The 26,981-nt window shown below is 46.4% G+C and overlaps 1 protein-coding gene across 2 annotated transcripts in view; it reads right to left on the reverse strand.

The window, feature by feature from the left end:
- Positions 1-26,981, reverse strand: part of CSNK2B (casein kinase 2 beta) — a 631,588-nt gene that overhangs the window by 123,343 nt on the left and 481,264 nt on the right. The gene's annotated exons all lie outside the window — the stretch shown is intronic.

Raw genomic sequence — 26,981 nt, forward strand, 5'->3', positions numbered from 1 at the left:
GTACCACAGAGGGAAGGAGGCGGGTAATCCTGACTGCAGATGCATACCTCTCGGACATCTACATTTATGGTAGGTACAAAACTGTACTATGTCCTTCAAGGATGCATCTGCAGTCCTAACATATGGGTAGAATACCATAGCCAAACTGGGGGAGGAGGCACTAAGATAATGATGGTGTAGTTAAGATCCCTTGCAAAACAGCAGTTGCAAAACCTGCTCGGGATCTGGAGTATAAAGGAAGATTATAATGCTTGGCAAATGTATGCACGGAGCTCCAAGTAGCAGCTTCTAAAATATCTTTGGTAGCCACTCCTCGTAGGAAAGCTGTAGTAGTGGCTGTAGCCCTTGTGGAGTGAGGTCTGGTGTTTTCTGGAGTTGTCTTTCCATGAAAAGAGTAACAAAATCTAATGCAATTTCCTATCCATTTTGAGATTGTCTGTTTTGAAATTGCTTTTCCTTCCATTCCTGTTGCATATGCTACCAGAAGCTGGTCAGTTTTTCTGTTGGTCTTAGTTCTGTCCAGATAGTAGCGTAATTGTCTGTGCACATCCAAGGTATGTAGTAGTCTTTCCCCCCTGTTCTGTGGGTTGGGGAAGAATGTTGGTAGGTGGATTGCTTGGTTCAATGATACTCTGGAGACCACTTTTGGCATAAAAGTAGGGTTAGTTCTCAAGGACACTCTATCCTGATGGAAGACAAGGAAGGGCTGTACTGCCATTAATGCCTGTAATTCAGAAACCCTTCTTGCTGAAGTGACTGCAAGCAGGAAAGCAGTTTTCCAAGATAACTGTAATTCCGCTGTTGCTGCTGGTTCAAAAGGGGGAAGTGTTAACTTTTCCAGCACAAAGTTAAGGTCCCATGTAGGCAAAGGTGGCTTCCTTGGAGGCTTTACATTTTTAATTCCTCTCAGAAACTGCCTGAGTAGAGGATGAGAGAAGACTGGAGGATCCATGTTGTATTCTGCTGAAATTGCTGATGCATGAATCTTAATGGAGGAGTAAGACAGGCCATTGTGGAAAAGTTCTGCTAAGTATTCCAGGATGTTAGCTATGTTTGCTAATGATACATTTTCTCCTTTTGCTGCACTCCAAATGAGGTATCTTTTCCATTTGGCTGAATAAGTCTTCCTTGTGGAGGGTCTGCGAGCCTCCAGGATAATGTCTTTAACCCTCTGAGATAAATCTGGGTTATTTTGTTTTATGTAATATTCCAAGCAGCTAGCTGTAGTGTTTTCAAGTTTGGATGTAGGATCTTGTAGTTGTTCTGTGTTAGAAGTAAAGGACATAGAGGTAGAGGCCATGCGTGTGTCCAAGACATACTCCTCAGTAGCGGGTACCAATGCTGCCTCGGCCAGTCTGGAGCTATCAGGATTATTCTTGGGTGATCTTCTTTGATCTTCAGTAGCACTTTGTGCATCAAAGGAAGAGGTGGGAATGCATATGCTGCCAGGTTTTCCCAACTGAAGGATAGGGAGTCCACCTTCCAAGCAAGTGGGTGGTATGTCCTTGTGCAGAATTTCCTCAATTGGTGGTTGTGTGGGGATGCGAACAGGTCTATTTCTGGTAGTCCCCATTTCTTTGTAATGGTTTTGAAGATGTCTGGATGCAGCATCCATTCGTGGGCATCCGTGGTAGTTCTGGTTAAGGTATCTGCTAGTGAATTTTCTTTTCCTGGCACAAATTTGGCCTGGAGTTGAATGTTGAGGTTCAGGGCCACATTCCACAGGTCCATTGCCATCTGGCATAGAGGATATGAGTGTGTACCTCCCTGTTTGTTGATATACCACATGACTGTGGTGTTGTCCGTCCTTATCAGCAAGTGACCCTGTTGAAGAAAAGGTCTGAATGTCTGGATTGCCTGTTTCACTGCCAGCATCTCTTTTTGATGTGTAGATTCAGCTGGTCTTGTGTCCATAGGCCTTGTATACACTTGTCCACCATGTGTGCCCCCCAGCCTAGGTCTGAGGTGTCCGTGGTGATAGTCTGGCTTGGATGAGGTTTGTGGAAAGGCACTCCTCTGTTTAACTGACAGGCCTGAGCCCACCACATGAATTCTTGTTTCAGGCATGGAATTATTGGAATCTGGGCTTCTAGATTGTGCTTGTGTTGAGACCATACATTCCTTAGGTACCATTGCAACTTTCTCATATGCAGCCTGGCATGCGGAATCAATATTATGCAGGATGCCATGTAACCCAGGGCTTGCAGGACTTTCCTTGCTGTAAGCTGGATCTGTGTTGTTCATGCCATGAAATAGTGGTAGTTGCTTTTGTTTTTTCTGCTGTGAGAAATGCCATCTGATTTGATGTGTCCAGTTCTGCACCCAAGAATGTTATCCTTTGGGATGGTACCAGCCTTGACTTTTTCATGTTGACTGTGTATCCCAGGTTTTGCAGCAGTTGTATAACCTTTTCCAAATCTTTTGTTAATTTGGTCTTGTTGTCCGCTTGTATTAGGCAGTCGTCCAGGTATGGATAAATCTGAATTCCCTGAAGCCTGCAATGAGCAATTACTGATGCCAGGCATTTCGTGAATACTCTGGGCGCAGTAGATTAAGCCAAAGGGCAATGCTGAGAATTGATAATGCTCTGATCCTGCAAGAAATCTGAGGTATCTTCTGCAATCTGGTCGTATGGGGACGTGCAGGTATGCCTCCTTGAGATCTAGAGTCACCAGCCAAGACTCCTTGCCCAGCATGGGAAGAAGTTGCTGTAGGGTCAGCATTTTGAATTTTGGAACAATGAGATATGTGTTCAGAGCGGACAGGTCGAGAATAGGCCTCCATTGATTTTCTTTCCTTGGTACCAGGAAAAGTCTGGAGTAAAATCCTTGCCCTTGTTCTATAGGCGGTACCTTTTCTATAGCTCTCATCCTTAGTAGGTGGTTGATTTGTCCTAGAGCGTTTGTCTTTTGGTTTGGTGGTAGGTTTGGCATTCCTCTCTTTTTTAGTAGAGTGTGGAAGTGAAACCTGTAGCCTTTGTCTATTGTCTGTAAAATCCATTTGTCTCCTGTAATGTAATGCCAGTTTACGGAAAATAAGGCTAGCTTTCCGCCCAAGGGTGCTTCCAGTTGTTCCCTGGTAGGCGGTATCAGAGCCAAGTCATTGTGTCTGTCCTGTGGAAGTGGTCGTGGCTGAATCTGTGGCAGTACTTCTCTGGTTGTTAGGCTGCCACTGACGTCCCCTGTAGGCACCTCTGGATTGACCTCTGCCTCTTGGGCGCCTATTTCTGCCTCTCGGTGCTCTGGAGGTGTCTGGAAAGGACCAATTCTTCGAAGGCCAATTTCTACTAAACCTCGGAGGCTGGACCTGTAAGAAATCCTTGACTGTTTGGACAGATTTTGCTTTTTCTTCCACCTTCTTTAGCACTTGCTGTGCAGGGGAGCCAAACAAACTTTGTTTCTCCATAGGAGCATCTAGGAGCTTTGACTTAACATGGTCTGGTAAGGATTGCTCTTTTAACCAGGCATGCCTTCTAATCACTGTGATTCCTGACCTGAGTGTTATGTACCAAATCCTGAAGGGACTTACGGTCTATAGGTTCAGGAGAGGACAGTTTTTTATTTAGCAGGTCTAACAAAAATTCCTGATACTGAATCATGTGGAATTGACAGTTTAAGGCCCTGGCCGAAAGAGTAGCAGAAGTATAAACTTTTTTACCCCATCTCTCTAATGCTCTAGATTCTCTTTCAGAGGGGAGGGGGTTTTTGGCAGAGGCAGCTGCTACAGCTTTGGGGCCCTGTGAAATGGTTTCAGGACCTGCAATAGGAGCCTTATACAAGTGAAAGTGTGTGTCCGGGACCCTGTAGTATCTGTCGGGCTTGGCAGGGGCCGGAGGAAGAGAGTCAGGGGCAGTACAGGCATCATTATATGCATCAACAACTGTTAGTACTGGAGGAATGGCTAAAGGCCTATGCTGTGGTAAATGTAAAAAGGTCCTTAGCCTTTTCCTTGAATCTGAAAAATCCTGGCCCTGCCATTGAAAATGCTCTCATAGCATGCAAGGTTTCCCCAAAAGAAAATTCTTCAGGAGGAGAGGCAGAAGGAATGGAGTCTTCTGCATCAGAATCCTCATAAGGAGAATATGGGCCTTCTGGAGGATCTGAGTTTTCTGAATCATCCGAGGAATAGTCTGTAGAAACAGGATGTGAGGGCTCAGTTCTAGGCCTCTTCTCTGGAGGGGGTTGAGAGGCCCTGTCTGGGTGAGGTTGGGATCCCCTGATCAAAGAAAATGAGATCCTCAGCCAGGCTGAGCATTTGGGAACTAGAGGTAGGCCTGTGTGAGGGGGTTTTAGCAGGCAAGGCCTTAGAAGATTTAGCTGCTTTAGCCCTAGTAAAAGCCTTGATAGACATAGATGCAGGGGGCCTAGCAGCTCCACGTGCAGGAGTAGATATGTCTAAAGGAATAGTATCTGATAAGTCCTGGGTGCCTGCTACAGCAAGGGAAATTTCAGTTGCAGATTCAGCCATGCTCTGTGAGGCCTCGGCTATCGGAGGCAAGCTTTCGGCCGAAGGAAGAACCGAGGACTCTGTTTCAGCCGAAACAGAGACACTCGCGGTTGGCTTAACCGTGGTTTCAGCCGAAACCGCGGACCGCGAGTGTCGGTCCTTTTCCTTACGCTTTTTAGCTAATTGTGAAGTTGGAGTCTCCGACAGCATTTTGTAAGCAAAAGCGGGACCAAAAAACTCCTCTGCAAACTCCGACCGACGTCTAAGTGTCCGTCGGTTGAAGGAAGCACAGGCTAGACAAGCTGATACGTCGTGGTCTGGGCCTAAGCAAGGAAGGCAGTAAGAGTGGAAATCCTTATGAGGTATTTGTTTCCCACAAGTTAAACAATTATTTACTTTTTCTGACATCGGCTGAGGCAAGAAAGAGTCCCCAACGGGGTACTTAGCTTTTTAGAAGTCTTCGGTAGTAGAAATCTCTGGATCTGACCGACCGGCACTTGCGAACAGCTTCTGCTTCGGGCACCATGCAGCAAGAAAGACTGAGGAAAATGGCGTTGGCTGATGCCTTTATACCCAATACACAGCAGCTATGACGTCAGGTGAAGTGCGACATCAGCCGAGGCCAGACCCAGACTTTGGAATCCGGCCGACCGAGGGGCTGCCTGAGGCAGGACAACCCATATGTTAGGACTGCAGATGCATCCTTGAAGGACATCATACTTGATCTCATCATCACGAACATGGGAGCACAATGTTCAACACCGGAAGTATACCCCTCACTGGTGAGATCAGATCACAAACTAATCTCGCTGGAGGTCCTCATCCCGCCCCCACCCGAAATAAAAAAGATCACAGTAAAGAACTTCTCGAAAGCCGACTTCACACTTCTAAAGACTAGTGTGGTCTCCTTTAAGGCCCCCGAGCCGGCGGTAAACATTACTCAAACTGCTGAATCACTTACAAATGCCTTCTACCAGCACCTGCATGGCTGCATGGATCAGGCAATCCCAAGCAAAACAAAGACTCTTTGTACCAAAGGCAAGCGTCCAGTCTGGTGGACCCCAGCCATAAACAAACTCTACAACAAAAGGAGAAAGCTACTACAAGATAGAGCAAAATCCTTAAAAGGTAAGACACCGCTGATCACTATAAGTAAAAAGCTAAGAGCTCTCATAAAATCATCCAAAGCTAATTTTGAGAGAAAAATAGCTAAGGACTCAAATGACAACCATAAGGCATTCTTTAGCTATGTCAGAAACCAGGGAGGAAACTCCCAGATATGCTCAGAATTAGTTCAAAATGATGTGAAGATTACCGATCCTACAGACATTGCCAACATACTGGCTGACAGGTTCAGTGCAAACTTCTCCCCCCCCTCCCCCTCAAAAGGAGAGATATCTACACCAAATGATTGTAGCCCCCCCAAACATCTCTAATGCCCAGGTGAGAACTGCTCTCTCCAAGGCAAAGAACACTTTGCCCAGGGAGGCTATCCTTTCTGGGGGAAGTCTTAGAAGCAAGTAACGGGTATCCAAATCTGCCCCTATGAATGACTCTTTTTCTAGCAGCTTTGAAATTTCTATAGCTGCAGGTTCTCGCAGATGGGGCGGTACATCTGGGAATCTCTTCTGCGGTAACGGAGGAAATAGAAATGTACCTATGAATATGCTGTGATGGCTGTAAGGCAGATTTTTTGAAATTTATCGAAATTCCGAGTTGAACACAAAGGCCGAGTGTGTAGTCCCTGGCCTGTATCAGTCGACGCTCGGTGGTTGCAGTAAGGAGCCAGTCATCCAGATACGGAAACACCCGGAATCCTAGGCGTCTCAAGTGAGACGCTACCACTGCCATGCATTTGGTGAAAACCCTGGGGGCTGAGGTTAGACCAAAGGGCAGGGCCCGAAACTGAAAGTGGCTGGCTCCCAGCCGAAGCAGGTGATCTCTGGACGCTCTGGCCATTTTGATGTGGTAGTATGCGTCCTTGAGATCTATTGAGCACATCCAGTCGCCCTTCTGTAAGAATGGAAGGATCGATTGAAGTGCGACCATCTGGAACTTTTCTTTCTTCACAAAGGTATTGAGCTTGCTTAGGTCCAGAATTGGCCTCCAGTCCCCTGTCTTTTTTGGAACTAAAAAGAACCTTGAGTAAGTTCTGAATCCTCTTTGGTCCGCCGGGACTGGTTGGATGACTCTTTTTCTAGCAGCTTTGAAATTTCTATAGCTACAGGTTCTCGCAGATGGGGCGGTACATCTGGGAATCTCTTCTGCGGTAACGGAGGAAATAGAAATGGAATTTTGTAACCTCTGGTAATAATGCTTTTTACCCATCTGTCTGAGGTAAGACTTTGCCAGACCTGAGGGTATAAAGCTAAGCGACCCCCGACTGCCTCCAGAGCAGGACAGTCGGGCCTCCCTTCAGGAGTGCTGGAAAGGCTTCCCAGGGACCCAGTCGCCTTGGTTTTGCGGACCCCCTCTGCCGCCAGGGCGACGTCTTCCACTTCTGCCCCCACCCTCTGCCTCTGGAGGGGGCATCACCCTGTGTGCTCGGGAAAGAACCCTGGGGTTTACGAAACCATATTTTCCCACCTCGTTGCCCTTTGGGGTACGGTCTGGATGGGGTGGAAAAACGGACTCCGACAGCAGACAGAGTCTTTCCCTCTTGTTCACACCGGGTAAGGGTCTCCTTTACTTTGGGGCCAAAAAGAGTGGCACCATCAAAAGGGGCGTTAGTAAAGGAAGACTTGAAGGCTTCCGCAAAGGAGCATAGGCGCATCCAGGATTGTCTACGGAGAGCAATCGCTGAAGCCGCAGCCCTACTCGACCCTTCGGCTGCATACGAGATGAGCCTCATGGATGAGTTTACAACAGATGTAAGAGTATTGAGCTGTGCTGTAACCTTATCCGCGACAGCAGCATCTGTGGTACCCTGGAGGGTATCTCCCAACTCTTTGACTAGATCCCTCTGTAAGCGTGTGAAGTGTGTCAAATAGTTCAGCGATCGCATGGAAAAAGTCGCTGAACTGAAAATGCACTTCCCATACCTGTCCATGGTCCTAGAATCTCTGTTAGGCGGATGGACAGACGAGGAAGATTCAGACATCTCCTTTTTAGTGGCAGCTGCCACCACCATAGCGTCCACTGGAACTCCCTTTGTGAGGTATGCCTTATCCTGAGGAGCCGTAATATACTTATTAGGCTGTCTGGGAACTGGCTCCACTGTGTCAGGTGTCTCCCATGCCCTTCGAGCAATCAAATCCATTAACTCGAAGGGCGGAGTGACCCAGGAGGAAGAAGGGCGAGCACTAAATGCCTTCAGCAAGACTGACTCATCCTTAGAAGGGGGTAGGGCTTGCCAATCACCTCTCTGTTTTAGGATCTCCAGGATGTCAGAGAAGGAGACATCCTCCGGGGGTGATTTTGGGGACCCTTCTGACTCATCTAAGTCAGTGTCTGATGTTAAGGACTCTTGTGGAGAATCCAAGTGCCTCCTCTTGCACAATCTTTTCCTCGGGTCGTCATCGAGGGGGGGGCATCCGATGACGCCTCCGAGAAAGAGGGGGCTCCCTCTGGGAGCGGCTGAGACACTGGTGCTTGACGCTTTTGAGTAGCCGTAGGTGCAGAAGAGGACAACGGGCCTTTATGGGAGGGAGACGTTGCTTCTGCGGACGTAGTTGTCTGGGAAGACAAAACCTTCCTCATAAGGTCGAAGGCCCCTGGACCCCGAGCCGAGGAATCCCCCGATTCCGAAGAACGCGGAGGTATCTCCGACACGGAAGCCAAGGGCACCGACCCCGAGGAGCCGAGGTGATCCGTGCCGAGGCACCGAGAGGGAGAGTCGGCACCGAAACATCGGTTCGACTCTCGGTCCCGGAACCAAGGATAGATCGTTGGCTCTGCTAGTTCGGGAGAGGTTCCGACGGAGTCGAGGTCAACGGTGCCGACAGAGAAAGAGACGGTTCCGGCACCAAGGGCTCCACTATCAAAAGATCAGCGTCTCCCGGCTCCGAGGGCTGATTAGGCCTCGGAGGAGGACCAGATGGAGACAAGGGAAGGCCTTCGAGTCTCGACACCAACTGAGAGGAGACTGCAATGAGTTTGGACAGGGCCGTGTTCTCCATCAACTTCTGCACCACACGATCTACGTCGGTGTCGGAGAGGGGCCTGGAAGACCGTCGAAGGAATCAAGGGCGCCGACCTCAAAAGAGCCGGAGGTGGCAGTTCCCACCGCTCCAAGACTCGAGGCTCGGTGACAGACACTAGCTCGATACTCGGCCCGAAGTCTGTGGAACCGTGAACGAACTTTAAGGGAAGAGCTCGGAGCCGATGACGAGGCTCAAGTCTTCGACTCCTTCAAGATTTAGAAGTCTGGTCTGACTTATCTAAAGCCTCCTGAAAAGCAGGCTTCAGAAGACCCCTGTCCATAAGCTTCCTGCGCCTATCTGTCATGACCCTTCCACTAAAGGAGTGACATATGGAGCAATCCCCCTGAAGATGGAGAGGGCCAAGACAGTAGACACAGGAGCTATGGTTGTCTATGACAGACATCTTCTGTCCGCACTGACATCTTTTAAAGCCTGACTTCACCTTTTCAGACATGTCAAGTGAAAAAAAGGTCACAAGCAACAGTGAAATAACAATCACTACACTTAAACTTAGCCAAAGGCTGTGAAGAAAGGATAAGAAGTGATTATTAACAATTTAACAGTCGAATCCAATATTTAGTGAGTGGGGTAGGCCCTAGGGATCCTAACTAAATAAAACTGTTAGAAAACACTAATAATTTAGTCAATCGGAACCAAGACCATACACACACACACACACACACACACACACACACACACACTAACAAGTCTTATAAATCCAAGAACTTTTAGATCAAATTGTATTAGAAAAAAAAGCTGTATCTTATCTGACGTTGGCTCAGAGCTCTTCAAGCGATGTGATCAGTTGCAGCGGCAAACTAAATCTGAGGTAAGGGCAGAGGGAATTGTGGGAGATAGGTTGGTCTCGAGCTTCTTCTCAATGCAGAGCTTTGCTAAGCGGCCGACTCGGAGACGAGGATCGGCTCCGAACCCATGTGTAAGAACAAACGGTGAGATTGAACACACTCGCATCCAAAATTTAGAAGCGCAAATATACCAACGACAGATAGTTTGTGGTTTAAATAAGGCACAAAACCAACAGCGAGGTACGCCATGTTCAGGGCCTAGGCAAGGAATACAGTACGAATGAATCTTTATGAGGTATTTGCTTTCCACAAGAAATGCAATTATTTACTTTTACTGACATCGGTTTAGAGCAAGAAAAAGTATCCCCCGACGGGGTACTTCGCTTTTAGTTGAAGACTTTGGTTCTGAAACTTTAAAACAAAAATTTCAGGACTCGGCAGACCGGCACTTGCGAACTGCTTCTGCTTCAGGCACTGTACGGCAAGAAGACTGATGTAATGACGTCTGCTGCATGTTCTATACCCCTGACGACCTGACGTCATGGAAGAAGAGGCAGCAACCGACGTAGGACCCAAGCACATAACCCAAATGTAATGACTGCAACAGTGAAACATGAAGAACATCTGGGAACCCTTTTGGGGTGGGCAGAGTGTGGAAATAAAATTCGTATCCCTGGGGCACTGTTAAGGACCCATCGGTCATTGGTAATAGAGACCCAGTTGTTTGCATGGAAGGAGAATTTTCCTCCTAGGGGCACAAGCAGGTGGGCAGAGGTAAGGGGTGGAGGTGTAAAGTAATTGTGAGTTCTTACCATAAGGGTGTGGGCTTAGCACTCCCTGTTTTTGAAGAGGAGGAACTCCACTGCTTAGATCTCTGCATTCCCTGGGACTGCTGTCTGGGGGGGGGGGGGTCTGCTTCCCCTGGGTCTGGGCTGAACTGGCCTGGAGGGGGCCGGAAAGGACCAGTGCTTGCAGGGGCAATGCATACTGAACCTGGTAGGCTGGACCTGTAAAGCCTGCCTGCATAGATTTAGCTTTTTCTTCCATCTTTTTTAAGACATCTTCTGCCTTGGTGCCAAACAAACTGTCTTTGTTCAATGGTGCGTCCAATAATTTTGATTTGACATGGTCTGGCAAGGTCTGTTCCTTAAGCCAAGCATGCCTTCTAAGGACAGAAGCAGTGACTACTGCCATGCAAGATGCTTCTAGGGCATCAAAGCTATACTGCAAGGTGTGCTTAGTAATTTGGCTTGCAGAATGCATAAGCTTTTGTAATTCTTTATTTTCTGCACAAGCAGGAAAGGAAGATATTTTTTGTTTGAGGAGTTCCATGGTATGCTGCTGACATTTCAGCATGTGGAACTGACAATTTAGTGGAGGAATGACTAAAGGTCTGTGCTGTGGTAAATCCAAGAATTCCCTGAGTCTCTTTTTGACGGAGGATAGTCCTGACAGTCCCATCAAAAATGCTCCCTTAAAGTATGTAGGGTTTCACCAAATGAAAAATCCTCAGGAGGAGAGGCAGAAGGAATGGATTCCTCTGCATCACAATCCTCGTAAGTAGAGAGGGGTTGCATGTCTTCATATTCAGAAACCTCAAAGTCATCCGACTCCTGTTCAGATAAAACTATTGGGGAAAAGTTTCTTTTTCTTTTGGAAGGGGTAGCCTGGCTTCTCCTAATAAGCATAATAAGGTCTTCCGCCATTTTAAGCATTTGAGATTGAGGCATTGAAACAGGTGCTGAGCTTGGGACATCATTTTTTTTTAGGCATAATTCGCACCCTGGACCTTAGAAACTCGGTAGTTTTAGAAATAACTGAAGACGCAAAAGAAGTCGTCGGTTTGTGTCGATTAACAGTAGTGCAAAGAACTTCCTCGGACGCAGGTGCCTGCTCAGCAGCTCCGGACCCACCCAAGGCAGAGACCTCCGCAGGATCCTTAGTCGAACAGTCTCGCGGCATACCCGACTCTGAACAGGTAATTGGGCCGACTGAGGGCTACCCCTGGCAGGATAACCTAAGTGTGATGACTGCAACAGTGAAACACGAAGAACATCAGATAAAAACATTAATTTCAGTTACTTCTAAGCTCATTCCAGTTACTTCCAGTTCATTTCAGTAATAACTGGCATCCATTGGGATTGGTAGATGCAGGCTAACTAGTTTCTGGTTGCTTGAGAGTTACTACTAAAAACATACCTGACTAATACTGTACCCTATATTACTTGCTTGGTTTGATTTGTTCTCAAGTTGGAGAGAGGAAATTTATTCCTACCTTTCTTTTTAAAACCCAAACTCTAAAAACGTATGGTATATTTTTGTGTGTGTGTGGGGGGCACGACAAAGTGCAACACTTGAAAATAGTACTTATTTTCTCAATAATCTTTTGCCGGTTGCTTGAGTTCTGGTTAACTGAAAGTTTATTGTAAATTCTTAAATTCTACACAACTAAGTGAGAGAAAAGGCTCAGTAAAAATAAGTTAAGTACTCACCATAATGTTCCATCTGAGTAGTTCTACTTCATTTGTCTTCAACCTGTGGGATACCGGCTCTGTATCAGATTCGAGCCAGCAATCTTACTAGCATCTGCTTCAAGCTCCTCCCCTTACCCATAATACACCTCCACTACCTTCCAACCCCCAGATCAAGTTTACTGATTCTTATACTGATAACCAGACCTGAAAAAATACTTGTGACCTATAACTGCAGCCCATAGGGCCGTCCACATGACAAGGTCCGGGGGAGGGAGGGATGGTTGAAGATGAATGAAGTAGAGCTATTCAGATGGAACACGTTATGGTGAGTACATAACTTCTTTATCTGAAGTAGTTTACTTAATTTGGTCTTCAACCTGTGGGACAGAGTCCCCAGCTACTAAACTCCTGGGTGGCCCTCATGGAAGGATATTCTGGAGCACCGCAGAACCAAAGGATGCGCCCCTACTGGAAGTCAAATCCAATTTGTAATGAGAAATAAATGTATGAGATGAGAACCAAATAGCTGCAGCACAAATATCATCCAAAGAGACACTAGACCAAAAGGCTAGCAGAATGAGCTTTCACCTGATCCGAAGGAGACATGCATCTATTCTTAGAGACCTGAAGGTTGCATGAAGAAATCCACCTAGCAATAGTGACCATGGAAATAGGTTTACCCAAAAAGGGTTTATAGAAGGATACAAACAATTGATCGGATTTACGGAATTGTTTTGTCCTATGTAAATAAAATCATAACTGTCTATGAACATCCAGCAGGTGGAGTTTGTATTCTATCTGGTTAGCAAAATTAGGAAAGAAAACTGGTGAACTGATGGTTTGACTAATATTAACTGGTGATGCCACCTTGGGAAAAAAGGATTGATAGGTCTGAAGTGAAACCCTATCTTTGTGGAAAATCATATAAGGAACTTTGACGGACAAGGCCTGCAGTTATGAAACCCTTTTTGCAGAGGTAATAGCCACCAGAAACGCTGTTTTCCAAGATAAGAATTTTGTATCTGCGGTTGCAGCGGGTTCAAAAGGCGGAGCGACCAGAGCTTGAAGAACCATAGTAAGGTCCCATGGAGGAACAGGATTCTTGACCGGGGGGGGGGAGGGGGGGCATAACAGAAAAGTCTCTTTGATAAAGGCTTTACACAGTCTGGAAGAGGCTAGAGGCGCAAAATTCTCACCCACATGAAAATGAGAAATCGCAGCCAATTGAACCTTGACAGTAGAAGAACTAGCTCAGTGTTGAAAAAAATCAGCTAGAAAATCAAGAATGGCAGAAATAGGAGCCGTGAAGGGGTCTAAACTCCTTTGAGAGGCCCAAAAGAAAATTACTGAGATAAACCGTCCTGCAGAAGACGTATGAGCAGCCACCAAAATAGACCTAACTGAGGAGGATAATCCAGGAGTCCTAGCAATCATGGGAACTGGAGCAGCCAAGCTGTTAGCTTCAAACTGTTCAGGTTCAGATGAGGAACCTCTGATGGGTGTGAAATCAGATCCTGAATGGGATCCAAGACCCAAGGTGGAGCCAGAAGGTGAGACCAAAAGAAGGGAAACCATACCTGACGAGGGCAATGAGGATCACTTTGCTCCCCAGTCGATGAGCTTTCTGTAGAAACCTCGGAATAAGCGGTACTGGAGGGTAAGCATACAGAAGACCCAGAGGTCAAGCATGGACTAGAGCATCTCTGGGAGACTCCCCGACAGGGGTTCAGAGCAAAAACTCACTGCACTTGCTGGAAGGAGATACAAACAGATTGCAGCAAGACTGACCCCACTAGAGGAAGATCTGCTCCACTACCGAAAGATTCAGAGACCACTCGCAAGGCATCAGAATAGTCTGACAACCTGTCCGCTAGAATGTTGGACCATCCCGGAATTTGCTTTGCGATGAGAAAGCAACCGGTGGAGCTCACTCATTCCCACACTCTGATGGCCAAGCGACAAAGGGGGTAAGACCTGGTCCCTCCCTGTTTTTTGAAATACCAGACCACTGACATGCTGTCTGACTGAATTGCAATGGTTCCCAGAGGAAGAAAGGCATGAAGGGCCTGCAAAGCTAAAAAGATCGCCCTCATCTCTAGAACATTCATGTGCAAGCTGGTCTCTACAGGGGACCACAGGGTTTGGACTGTCCTGCCCGAACAATGCCCCCACCCACCCGAGCTGGGTGGCGTCCGTGGTCACTGTGGCTTAGACAGGGGCTGGAACATAGGGTCATCCCTCCAAAATGTCCAGAGAACACATCCACCATATGAGGGATGACCGACAGACTCGACTGAGTTGTATTGGATGTGACAACGGAAGTTCCAACAGGGACCATTGTACAGCTAGTGTCCACTGAAGAATTCTCATACGTAACCGGGCACACGGGAGAAGCGTTATGGTCGCCGCCATTGAACCTAAAGGCCTCAACACTGACTTCCCCGTTGGAAGATGAGAATGGTAGATTAGAGAGACATGCATCCTCAGGTTTTGTACTCTCTCTGAGGTCAGGAAGATTTTGCACTGTAATGCATCTGTCTATCCTTGCACCAATGTAGTCTATCAGCTGGACAGGATCTAGGAGTGATTTGGATGTGTTGATTGTGATCCCCAAATGCAGGGCAAGTTTTAAGAAATAATCCCTGGTTTGAGAGAGTAGATGCCTGGTGGGAGCAGTGAGGAGCAAATCATAGGTATGGATAAACCTGAATCCCCTGAAGCCTCAGGTGAACCGCTACCACCGACATCACTTTGGTGAACACCCTAGGGGCTCTGGTGAGACCAAAGGGTAGGGCTCGAAATTGGTAATGATGGACTCCTAGCCAGAAGTGGAGGAACCTCCTAGAGCTGTGCATTTTTGTGAGATAGTAAGCATCCTGGAGGTCTAACGAGCACACCCAGTCGCTCTCCTGCAGGTGCGGCATGATGGACTGTAGTGTGACCATCTGGAACTTCTCATTGGCAATTGACAGGTTCAGGGTAGATAGGTCCAGAATGGGCCTCAAGTCCCCCATTTTCTTTGGCACCAAAAAGAACCTGGAGTAGAAGCCCTATCCGGACTGATCTGGGGGGACGGTTTTGACTGCTCGTTTTTCTAGCAGCTTGGAAATTTCCTATGCTGCTGCCTCCCTTCATGCGGTAGTACGTCCGGGGAGGTGTTTGGGAGATTTGTGAGGACCCACAAATGGGATAGAGTACCCTCTGGATATAATTTGAAGCACCCAGCAGTCTGATGCTATGGACTTCCATGCTGCCAGGTGCAAGGACAATCATCCTCAGACTGCATCCAGAGTAGAGCAGTCAAGCCACCCCTCAGGGCTGCTGTCCGGGTCTGTCCGAGAAAGTTTCTCTATACCCAAAATTCCTCAGACCCTCTCTGCCTCTGGGTTGGCGTCCATTCTGTCCCCTCTGCCTCTGGGGGAAGAAAAGCCCAGAGTGTCCCTGGAGTACTGTGACTTCTGGAACTGCATCTTTTCCCCTCTCTGGTTCCGGGAAAAGGACCTTTGAGGGTTCGAGAAGTGGATCCTGATGGCAGACGGTGCCTTCTCGTCCTCCTCACTCTGGACTAAAGTCTCTGATGGTCTTACCAAAAGGAGTAGAGCTGTCATAAGGGGCACTGACAAAGGACCCCTTGAAAGGATCCAAGAATTGACATAGTCTGAGTCAGGAGCTGTGCCTCATGGACACGCCGGACCCAGCCGCCCTAGCCACTCCCTTCAGTAGCATGTGAAAGGAGTCGCATAGAAGTGCTGCAGAATGCTTTCAAAGTGGCCATCCTCATGGAGATCGAGTCCCTGTCCTCCTGCGACATGGACTTAGGGGGAGACTCCATCTGCTCCTTGACCAGGTCGCGTTGGGAGTCTCGTGATGTGGGTCAGGTAGTTCAGCTCCCTAACAGAGAAGGTAGCGGAAGTGTAAACCCGCTTCCCTAAGCGGTCTATCATCCGCAACTCTCTGTCAGGAGGATGAACAGGGGAACTCTCCTGGGCTAGTTCCTTCTTTGTGGCTGCTCCTACCACCATAGCATCTAGGGGGAGCCCTTGTCCCATGCTGGTCTATCCAAAGGTGGACTCAAAATCTTGTCAGGCCCTTTGGGAATTGGTAACACGGTGTCTGTCTCCTCCAAGGCATAGGGAATGTATATAGGCAGGCACAGGGGATAGCCATGGGCACCCCCTGTGCCAATACCTATGCGAATCTCGTGCTGTCCCAATGGGAGGAGTTGTTTGTGTTTGGTAATCATGCTTGGAATGAACAATTGTACAAATATTTCCGTTTTGTTGATGATATATTTATTTTGTGGAAGGGGACAGAAACGGAATTACAGTCCTTCATAGGTTACCTTGATACCACCACCAGTTTCCTTAGGTTTAGTGTGGTTACCTCTAAAGAGGCTGTTGATTTTCTAGATGTGTGTCTGATGCAAACAAGGGGAGGTTTTTCTTCCAAGTTATTCAGGAAGGAGTGTTGGAGGAATACGATGCTGTCTTTCGACAGCATGCATCCGAGACACACCTTTCCTAATGTAGTACAGGGACAGTTAGGGCGGATCTCCAGGTTGAGTAAGGATGATGAACAATTTGAAGGGGAAGTTATACATCTGGGACAATGCTTCATTGATAGAGGTTACAATGAGAACATGGTTAAAGAGGTTATAAATAGGAATAAACCACATAGATACAATAAGTACAAACCATGGTTAGGTACATCTTGCAATAACCAGGTGGTTAGGGAAGCTAGGTCCAAGACCCGTAAGGTAACACTGACTTATGGGAGTGATACTAAAGGGGTTTGTGACATCATACGAAGAAATTGGAACATCATAACCAGTGATGTATCCCTAAGGGATATGGTAGGCACCCAACCGCAGTTTATATATAAAAGGAACAAGAATTTAAAAGATGTTTTATGTAAAGAAGAAAGGGCTCCAGTCAAAACACAAGTTATGGGAAGAGCAGGGACTGTTTCATGTGGGTGTTGCAAGGCATGTGCCTTTATTAAAAAAGGGGTTGAGTTCCGTCACCCTAATAGTAACAAGTTATACACTTTTAAGGGCAGGGCGTCTTGCAGAACTACTGATGTTGTTTATATAGCTGAGTGCAGCTCATGTTCGAGCTATTATGTCGGGAAGACAAATCAGATGTTGAAAGAAAGGATCCTTCAACATTTGTCTAATATCAAGAATAAAAACGAAAGTAATGCGCTGTTTAGACATCTGAAGAGATATCCTTCACATAGTTTTACCTTTAGAGTTATTGTAAATTTGCAGTTGACCCATAGGGGGGGTGATATTAAATTGGAAACAGAATTGGCTGAGACTAAATGGATCCTTGAATTGACAGCACATAGGGATCCGGGGCTAAATGATGTAGTTCCGCTTAAACCAGCACTTAGTAAAAGGCGGGTTTTTTATTAAATGTTGATTGGTTAGATTGTGTTTTAAAAATAGATGTGTGATGATACACTTTATCTGATGAAGGGTATTGACCCGAAAGCGCTCATCATATGTTGTTCTTGTTTTATGGAATAAACTGTTTTATATATACAGCAGCATCCGGCTACGTTTTCATTCACTTACTAGTAGAAGAACTAGCTCAGTGTTGAAAAAAATCAGCTAGAAAATCAAGAATGGCAGAAATAGGAGCCGTGAAGGGGTCTAAACTCCTTTGAGAGGCCCAAAAGAAAATTACTGAGATAAACCGTCCTGCAGAAGACGTATGAGCAGCCACCAAAATAGACCTAACTGAGGAGGATAATCCAGGAGTCCTAGAAATCATGGGAACTGGAGCAGCCAAGCTGTTAGCTTCAAACTGTTCAGGTTCAGATGAGGAACCTCTGATGGGTGTGAAATCAGATCCTGAATGGGATCCAAGACCCAAGGTGGAGCCAGAAGGTGAGACCAAAAGAAGGGAAACCATACCTGACGAGGGCAATGAGGATCACTTTGCTCCCCAGTCGATGAGCTTTCTGTAGAAACCTCGGAATAAGCGGTACTGGAGGGTAAGCATACAGAAGACCCAGAGGTCAAGCATGGACTAGAGCATCTCTGGGAGACTCCCCCGACAGGGGGTTCAGAGCGAAAAACTCACTGCACTTCGCGTTGGAAGGAGATACAAACAGATTGCAGCAAGACTGACCCCACTAGAGGAAGATCTGCTCCACTACCGAAAGATTCAGAGACCACTCGCAAGGCATCAGAATAGTCTGACAACCTGTCCGCTAGAATGTTGGACCGTCCCGGAATTTGCTTTGCGATGAGAAAGCAACCGGTGGAGCTCACCCATTCCCACACTCTGATGGCCAAGCGACAAAGGGGGTAAGACCTGGTCCCTCCCTGTTTTTTGAAATACCAGACCACTGACATGCTGTCTGACTGAACTGCAATGGTTCCCAGAGGAAGAAAGGCATGAAGGGCCTGCAAAGCTAAAAAGATCGCCCTCATCTCTAGAACATTCATGTGCAAGCTGGTCTCTACAGGGGACCACAGGGTTTGGACTGTCCTGCCCGAACAATGCCCCCACCCACCCGAGCTGGGTGGCGGCCGTGGTCACTGTGGCTTAGACAGGGGCTGGAACATAGGGTCATCCCTCCAAAATGTCCAGAGAACACATCCACCATATGAGGGATGACCGACAGACTCGACTGAGTTGTATTGGATGTGACAACGGAAGTTCCAACAGGGACCATTGTACAGCTAGTGTCCACTGAAGAATTCTCATACGTAACCGGGCACACGGGAGAAGCGTTATGGTCGCCGCCATTGAACCTAAAGGCCTCAACACTGACTTCCCCGTTGGAAGATGAGAATGGTAGATTAGAGAGACATGCATCCTCAGGTTTTGTACTCTCTCTGAGGTCAGGAAGATTTTGCACTGTAATGTATCTGTCTATCCTTGCACCAATGTAGTCTATCAGCTGGACAGGATCTAGGAGTGATTTGGATGTGTTGATTGTGATCCCCAAATGCAGGGCAAGTTTTAAGAAATAATCCCTGGTTTGAGAGAGTAGATGCCTGGTGGGAGCAGTGAGGAGCAAATCGTATAGGTATGGATAAACCTGAATCCCCTGAAGCCTCAGGTGAACCGCTACCACCGACATCACTTTGGTGAACACCCTAGGGGCTCTGGTGAGACCAAAGGGTAGGGCTCGAAATTGGTAATGATGGACTCCTAGCCAGAAGTGGAGGAACCTCCTAGAGCTGTGCATTTTTGTGAGATAGTAAGCATCCTGGAGGTCTAACGAGCACACCCAGTCGCTCTCCTGCAGGTACGGCATGATGGACTGTAGTGTGACCATCTGGAACTTCTCATTGGCAATTGACAGGTTCAGGGTAGATAGGTCCAGAATGGGCCTCAAGTCCCCCATTTTCTTTGGCACCAAAAAGAACCTGGAGTAGAAGCCCTATCCGGACTGATCTGGGGGGACGGTTTTGACTGCTCGTTTTTCTAGCAGCTTGGAAATTTCCTATGCTGCTGCCTCCCTTTGCGTGGGTAGTACGTCCGGGGAGGTGTTTGGGAGATTTGTGAGGACCCACAAATGGGATAGAGTACCCTCTGGATATAATTTGAAGCACCCAGCAGTCTGATGCTATGGACTTCCATGCTGCCAGGTGCAAGGACAATCATCCTCAGACTGCATCCAGAGTAGAGCAGTCAAGCCACCCCTCAGGGCTGCTGTCCGGGTCTGTCCGAGAAAGTTTCTCTATACCCAAAATTCCTCAGACCCTCTCTGCCTCTGGGTTGGCGTCCATTCTGTCCCCTCTGCCTCTGGGGGAAGAAAAGCCCCGAGTGTCCCTGGAGTACTGTGACTTCTGGAACTGCATCTTTTCCCCTCTCTGGTTCCGGGAAAAGGACCTTTGAGGGTTCAAGAAGTGGATCCTGATGGCAGACGGTGCCTTCTCGTCCTTCTCACTCTGGACTAAAGTCTCTGATGGTCTTACCAAAAGGAGTCATAAGGGGCACTGACAAAGGACCCCTTGAAAGGATCCAAGAATTGACATAGTCTGAGTCAGGAGCTGTGCCTCATGGACACGCCGGACCCAGCCGCCCTAGCCACTCCCTTCAGTAGCATGTGAAAGGAGTCGCATAGAAGTGCTGCAGAATGCTTTCAAAGTGGCCATCCTCATGGAGAACGAGTCCCTGTCCTCCTGCGACATGGACTTAGGGGGAGACTCCATCTGCTCCTTGACCAGGTCGCGTTGGGAGTCTCGTGATGTGGGTCAGGTAGTTCAGCTCCCTAACAGAGAAGGTAGCGGAAGTGTAAACCCGCTTCCCTAAGCGGTCTATCATCCGCAACTCTCTGTCAGGAGGATGAACAGGGGAACTCTCCTGGGCTAGTTCCTTCTTTGTGGCTGCTCCTACCACCATAGCATCTAGGGGGAGCCCTTGTCCCATGCTGGTCTATCCAAAGGTGGACTCAAAATCTTGTCAGGCCCTTTGGGAATTGGTAACACTGTGTCTGTCTCCTTCCATGTCCGCGAAGTGACCAGGTCCACCAAGGGATCTGCGGGAGGGGAAACCCATGAAGTACATGGGCCCATGCCGAAAGCCTCCAGGAACACTGACTCGTCAGAAGAAGGTTTGGGGGCAGACCAACCTCCCCGTTGGTGAAGGATTTCCATGATGACTCCAAAGGAGACATCCCCAGGAGGTGACTGGGAACCTTCCCCATCATCCAAGTCCATACCTTCGGTGAGGGACTCTGCTCGAAGACCTCTTGGGTTTCTCTGATCTAGGTTTTGGTTCTCTCTCCTTCTCTCTGCCCCTTTTCCGGTCCGTGTTCCCGCAGGGTTTGAAATGGGAAGTTGAGTCCCAGCCTGGGAAAGAGGAGAAGGGCAGGAGAAGCGGCCACCGCAGCCGCTGTGACCAAAGCCGAAGATGTGGCAACTGCCTCACTAGTGGGAAAGAAGGCCTTTCAGGGCCAACTTAGCCTTCCTGTCCTTGATTGCGCGTGGGTTAAAACCTGTGCATATAGAGCAGTCTGTATTAAGGTGGCCCACACCCAAGCACATTACACAAAGTGTGTGGCCAACTGCTGGGGACAACTTATGGCCACACTCAGTGCACCTTTTAAACACCGGCTTATCAGCCATTATACCAGAGGAAAAAACAAGTAGAAAAAATATTATTTTCCCACTGAAATCACCATTCACACAGAACACACTGAGGGGGGATGGGAAGCAAATACATTCACTAAATACGCTAAACTAAGCTAAACAACACTAAAAGTTTGAAAACATGACGAACCAAGCGAGGGAAGGAGAAAGGGGAACCTACACTATTACTATCCTGAAGTTAGCAGAGAAAAAAAGAAAGCTTTACTAAAAGCTTTAATACCCACTTAGCACCCAGAGCTCTGGAGATCACGATGCTTCAGCTAGCTGTAGCAAACGAGATATGGGGGTTGGAAGGTAGTGGAGGTGTATTATGGGTAAGTGGAGGAGCTTGGAGCAGATGCTAGTAAGATTGCCAGCTTGTATCCGATATCCCATAGGTTGAAGATCAAATGAAGTAAACTACTTCAGATCAAATATATGACTCAAGTCTTACATTACAACTGCACCAAGAATGTAATGAATGTCTGCTCAACAAGTTACGTGCAACAATTATCACCTTTGCCTGAACATGCAGAACCTTTCAGTAATAAAATACAAGTCGATCAGATTATTAATTTATAATATGTGCAGTAACAGTGTAACAGTCATTACCACTTATCAGGTAAAACCCTCATGCAGCTGGGAGTCTTATTCACATTACTCAAAGTTGTCATCACATTGATGAATGCACATGGCAGATTGAGTTCTGTACATGCTGAGACATGCAGAAGTCTTTTTCCTCCTACTTCTTTCTTTTTCCCCAATTGTTTGTACTATAAGATAACCGATAAAGGTATCCATTGTGGTTATATGGTTCATATTTTTGTGAATTACTGTAACTGAATATCATACCACATAACAGATTCCCATGTCACACATTCAATATATGGTGTCCTGCTATGTACAGATATCAGTTTACAAATTAGTTTTTGAATTTTTTTTTCACGTTTTGGAAAATAACTGTGGTGGGGAAGATGCAAACATGAAGAGTTAAGACCTACTTTTTGAAGTCAGTATTAGTACTTACAATATGATAAAAACTGTATCTGTATATGCTGTACAGATACCAGTTTATGACGGATTATGAACATTATTTTCTTTTTCCTATTTTGGTAAATAACTTTATCAGGAAATATGTCAACATGCTAAGACCAACCTTATTTTGAAGACAGTACAAGTGCTTACAAGATGGGAAAAGAATTTTATCTGTATGTTGTTTACATGTACAGATATCAGTTTATGACTTGGGTTATGAAAATTATTAAATGTTTTCATATTTTGGTAAACAACTCTGCTAGGAAAGATGGTGAGTGAGGTATCCTTTTGAAACCACTATGAAAATGTACAACTTCATGTATGATACTCTGAATTCATATTACATGGACAGATATCAGTCTGCTTGTAGGATTCTGAAAATGAATATTTTTGCCATATTTGTGAATGTGTGTGCAAGGAAGTAAGGCAAGGTCAGGGGCGCAATGTAATACAACACAACAAACATCAATTTCTGCAAAAAAAATTACTGCTCACCTATGACAAGGACATGAATCACTTATTTGTCACATCATGGAGATTAAGATATTTCTCATCATTATGCACATATATTTGCGAGGGAGCATGGTAATGACACATGATGGGTTATTTTGAATCTGACATTGAGCCACACGACTTGTACGCTGATATGCAGTCTGTTACAGGTGATGAGATCTACTTTGTCAGATTATGAGAAATATAAATATATTTCTGTGACCATCTCAGTAAAGAAGAATCACACAGTAATGGCTAAAGTATCACTTTAAAGCTGACATGCACACAAACTACAAATTGTATGGGTCTAACATTCACCAAGACAGTGATTTGTTTTAGCAAAAAGGTAAAAATATGCACAGCAACATTCCTTGGCAAATATTTAACAACCTAGATGCACACTATCAAGATTTACATCATTGGAAAGATCGGTATCTACTGAACAACTTTTGCTTTTACATTTTTAGTCTAGCTATTTGTTTTCTGTATGGTATTACAGATTCTCTGAAAATGAGCTCAGGCTGCACTGTTGTTCCTAAGGTGGAAGTATGCAATCAGCATTTTCTAAGCTGCTCCAGAGTGAATTAAGTAAGTAAAGAAAAGGATGCCCTGCAAAATGGCAATGGCAAATCCTGCTCTGGACTTGGAAAAAGTGGAAGATGGTAAGGTTTGATGACGGTATGCATTGAGAACCAAGTAGCTGCTTCCAAAATGTCCTTAGTGGGCACCCCTTTTAGAAAGGCAGTAAAGGTAGCAGCAGCACTAGTGGCAAGTGTCCTCACAGAATCAGGAAGCTTACCCGGGCGGCTGTAGCAAAAGGCAGTACCATTGGGAGATCCATTTGGAAATAGCTTGTTTTGAAAATGGTTCCTCCTCAGAGATACTGGCAAAGGCAACAAAGTTGGTCTAATTTCCTGACATTCTTAGTTCTAAGTAGTAACAGTTTCCTAAGCACATCCAAAGAATGAAGGATTCACTCTTCCTTGTTCTAAGGGTTAGGAAAGAATGCACGCAAGTGTATGGGCTGGTTTAAAGTCATCTCTATCACCACACTGGGCATAAGGAAAGGGTTGGCCCTGAGAGAGAGACTCTGTTTGGGTGGAGAATGAAAGGTTCCACAAATAAGGGCTTGAAGCTCTAACCCCCTTCTGGTGAAGGTAATGGCTAGTAGGAAGGCCGTCTTCCAGGTCAGAAATTTTATATCAGCAGAAGCAGATGGTTCATCAGATGAACAGTGATCTTCTCCAGAATTAAACGGAGGTCCCAGGTAGGGACATGAGCTTTCCTGGAAGGCCTAATGCAGATGACTCTTCTCAAACTGCTTCATGAGGGAATGTAAAAAGACAAGAGGTTGAAAAGGCAGACAGGCAAAAATAGCTGAGGCATGGATTTTTATACAGTAGGAGAGACCTTTGTCAAAAAGGCTGACAAAGCATGACCAAAGGAAAGGGATCTGAGCTTGACGAGGGTTTTTTTTCCTTTCCATCTGCAAAGAATTAATCTTTTCCATTTGGTAGAGTAAGACTTTCTAGTACGCTAGGTCTCCTGACCTCTTTTAGAATGTCCAGAACCTGCTCTCGAATAGACACCCTTTCCAGAAGATCAAGTTATTATCCAAGGTGTCAGTTTGAATGTGTGCAGGTTGGGGTCTATTATTGTACCTCTGTTCTGCATTGGTAGATCCACTCTCTGTAGCAGCTGCCATGGCTCCCTGTTGGTTACACTGAGTAAGAGAGGGTATTAGTGCTGTCTTGGTCAGTGTCTGGGACCATCAGAAATATCCTGGGCAGCAGTGGTATTGGGAGGTAAGGCATAGAGGAACAGGACTGTCCACAGAAAGGAAAATGCATCTGTCTTCCAGGCTGACTTCATTTTGTTCTTGGTGCAAAACTTTTTCAGCATTTTCTTTTGTAGTAAAACGGTCTACCTGCGTCTCTCCCCATTTTTCAAGTAAGCTGAGAAATACTTCCCGATGCAGTTGACACTTGTGGGGATCCGACAGGCTGCTGCTGAGGTGATCCGCTAGTTGGCTGGTATCTCCTGGTAGGTAATGTACCATGAGGTGCAGCCCTAGGGAGTTTGCATTTACCAAAGGTCCATGGCTAGGTGACAAAGGAGGTAAGAGTGACCCCCCCCCCCTTATAACTGTGGTACCGTCTGCCTTCACCAGGAGAATTCTGGGTTTCCATTAATTTTGAAAAGCAATCAGGCCTTTTTAGACTGCCATTTGTTCTTTTAGGTTAATGTATTTGTTTCTGAAACTGGAGTCTCGTTTGCCTTCAGTCTGGAGATTGCTGAATTGGGCTACCCAGGCTATTTTTGATGCATCTGTTGTCAGGGATGAACCTGAAGGGAAGGCCTGGATTGATACAGCATGCTTTGACCCACCAAGCAAACTCTTTCCTGAGGCAAGGAAGCAGTTTTACTTTGAAGAAGACAGACTGCGAATGTTGGTACCACTCATTTGAGAGACACCACTGCAGCTCGCTCATACGCAGTTTGGCCAGAGAATCACGAGAATGCAAGAGGCCATGTATCCCAGCGCCCTGAGAGACTGTCTGGCTGTGAGGTATTGCCTGTCAAAGATCTTCTTGCAGCAAAAGTTTAAGGAGGTAGCCTTGTCCAGAGGACGGAAAGCATTCTAAAGAGCCGAGTCTTGTAAGGCTCCTAGGAACACAATCCTGCTTGTGGGGTCTGTGACATTTTTACTGATGGCAAACACCAGCAAGGTTAGCACATGTTTGGTATAAACCAAGTCTGCTTTGAGTTTTTCTAGACAGGGATAAATGTGAATTTTCTTTGTCCTGAATAAGGCCATCGCTGGGGCTAGGAATTTTGTGAAAACCCTTGGCACAGTAGATAAGCCAAAGAGCAGAGCAAAGAACTGATAACGACTCACCCCTGCTCTTGAGCACAAGAACTATCTATGGGATTCCTCTATGGGGCTATGGAGGTACGCGCACCTTTTAGATAAAAGGTTACCTTGAATGCGTCAGGGATAATTGTGGCAGCAGTTTCTGCAGAGTCAGCATCTTGAATTTTGGGACCTGTTAAGAATCAGTGAAGCTTTCACAGACCTAGAATTGGCCTCCAGGTGACTTCTTTTCTGGGAACTAGGAAAAGTCTCGAGTAAGAACCCTTTCCTTGAAAGGATTTTGGTACAGGTTCCACAGATCCTTGAACACAAAAGCTCTATTTGGATTAAGGCCTCTGTTTTTTTGGTTTGGATGAACGTCTGGGAAGACTTAGCCAATCAAGAGTTGTTTGAACGCGAGTTTGTAACCTCTCTGAATAATGTTCTGCACCCACAGATCCCAAGTAATGACAGTCCAGTTTTTGTAGAAAACAGACAGCCCTCCCAAGCTTGGGGAACGGGGGAGGCATGCAAGAGTCATGACTCCAGCCTGCTAAGTCCTTGCGGTCATGATCCAGAACACCTACTGTCACACTTCCAATGTCTAGACTGCTGGTGCTATCTTTGGCTCCTTTCCCTATGAGGTTTCCTTTGTCTACGTTTAGATTTTGGGGGTGGGAAACGAGAAGTTATGTACTCACCATAATGTTGGATATATGTAGTCCATCTCGCCCCACATTCTTACCCGTGGGTTCGGAGCCGAATATCGGCTCTGACTCGGCCGATTTTACTAGCTCAAAGTCTGTCATTGGCTGGGCTAAGTGGGCATCCCATGGTGCACTGCTCCATATCCCCAGATCTAGTTTGCTGCGAAAATCATTTGTACTCCATGCACACATCACATCTATATAAACAAACTAATCAAAGGGACTCTGTAGGTGACAACCTAACCTCCAAAGCCTCAGGCAGGGGGAAGGTGGGAGGGTAAGTAAGAATGTGAGGCGAGATGGACTACATACATCGAACGTTATGGTGAGTACATAACTTCTTGATGTTATGTAGTCCTATCTCGCCTACATTCTTACCCGTGGGACAGCGTCCCTAGCACCTACATCCTGGGTGGCTCATAGGAAAATACTCCTGAGAACTGTGGAGCCAAAGGAAGACCTGCACCTGGAGACCACGTCCAATTTGTAATGAGAAACAAAAGTGTGAGGAGAAGCCCAAGTAGCTGCAGCACATATATCATCCATTGACAATTTAGATTGATAGGTTGTGGATGTAGAAACAGCCCGAGTAGAATGTGCCTTGACTGGAAATGGCAAATTTTTATCTCCTGCCTGATAGATGAAAGAGATACAACTGGCTTATCCATCTAGACAGCGTGACCTTGGATACCGGAGAACCCATTCGGTTTTCCGAAAAAGAGAAAAAGAGTTGGTCAGATTTCCGGATATCTTTTGTCCAGTGTAGATAGAAGCGTAACTGTCTATGTACATCCAATTGGTGAAATCTAAATTCTGCCTTGTTAGAAAAGTGGGGGAAGAAAACAGGCAACTCAATGGACTGATTCATGTTAGACACGGAAGCCACTTTAGGAAGGAACAAGGGGTTTGGTCTAAGAGAGACCCTATCTTT

This window comes from Protopterus annectens, chromosome 9.part0 (genome assembly GCF_019279795.1).
Source record: "Protopterus annectens isolate FY-2018-M chromosome 9.part0, PAN1.0, whole genome shotgun sequence".
In the NCBI taxonomy this organism is placed as follows: Eukaryota; Metazoa; Chordata; order Ceratodontiformes; family Protopteridae; genus Protopterus; species Protopterus annectens.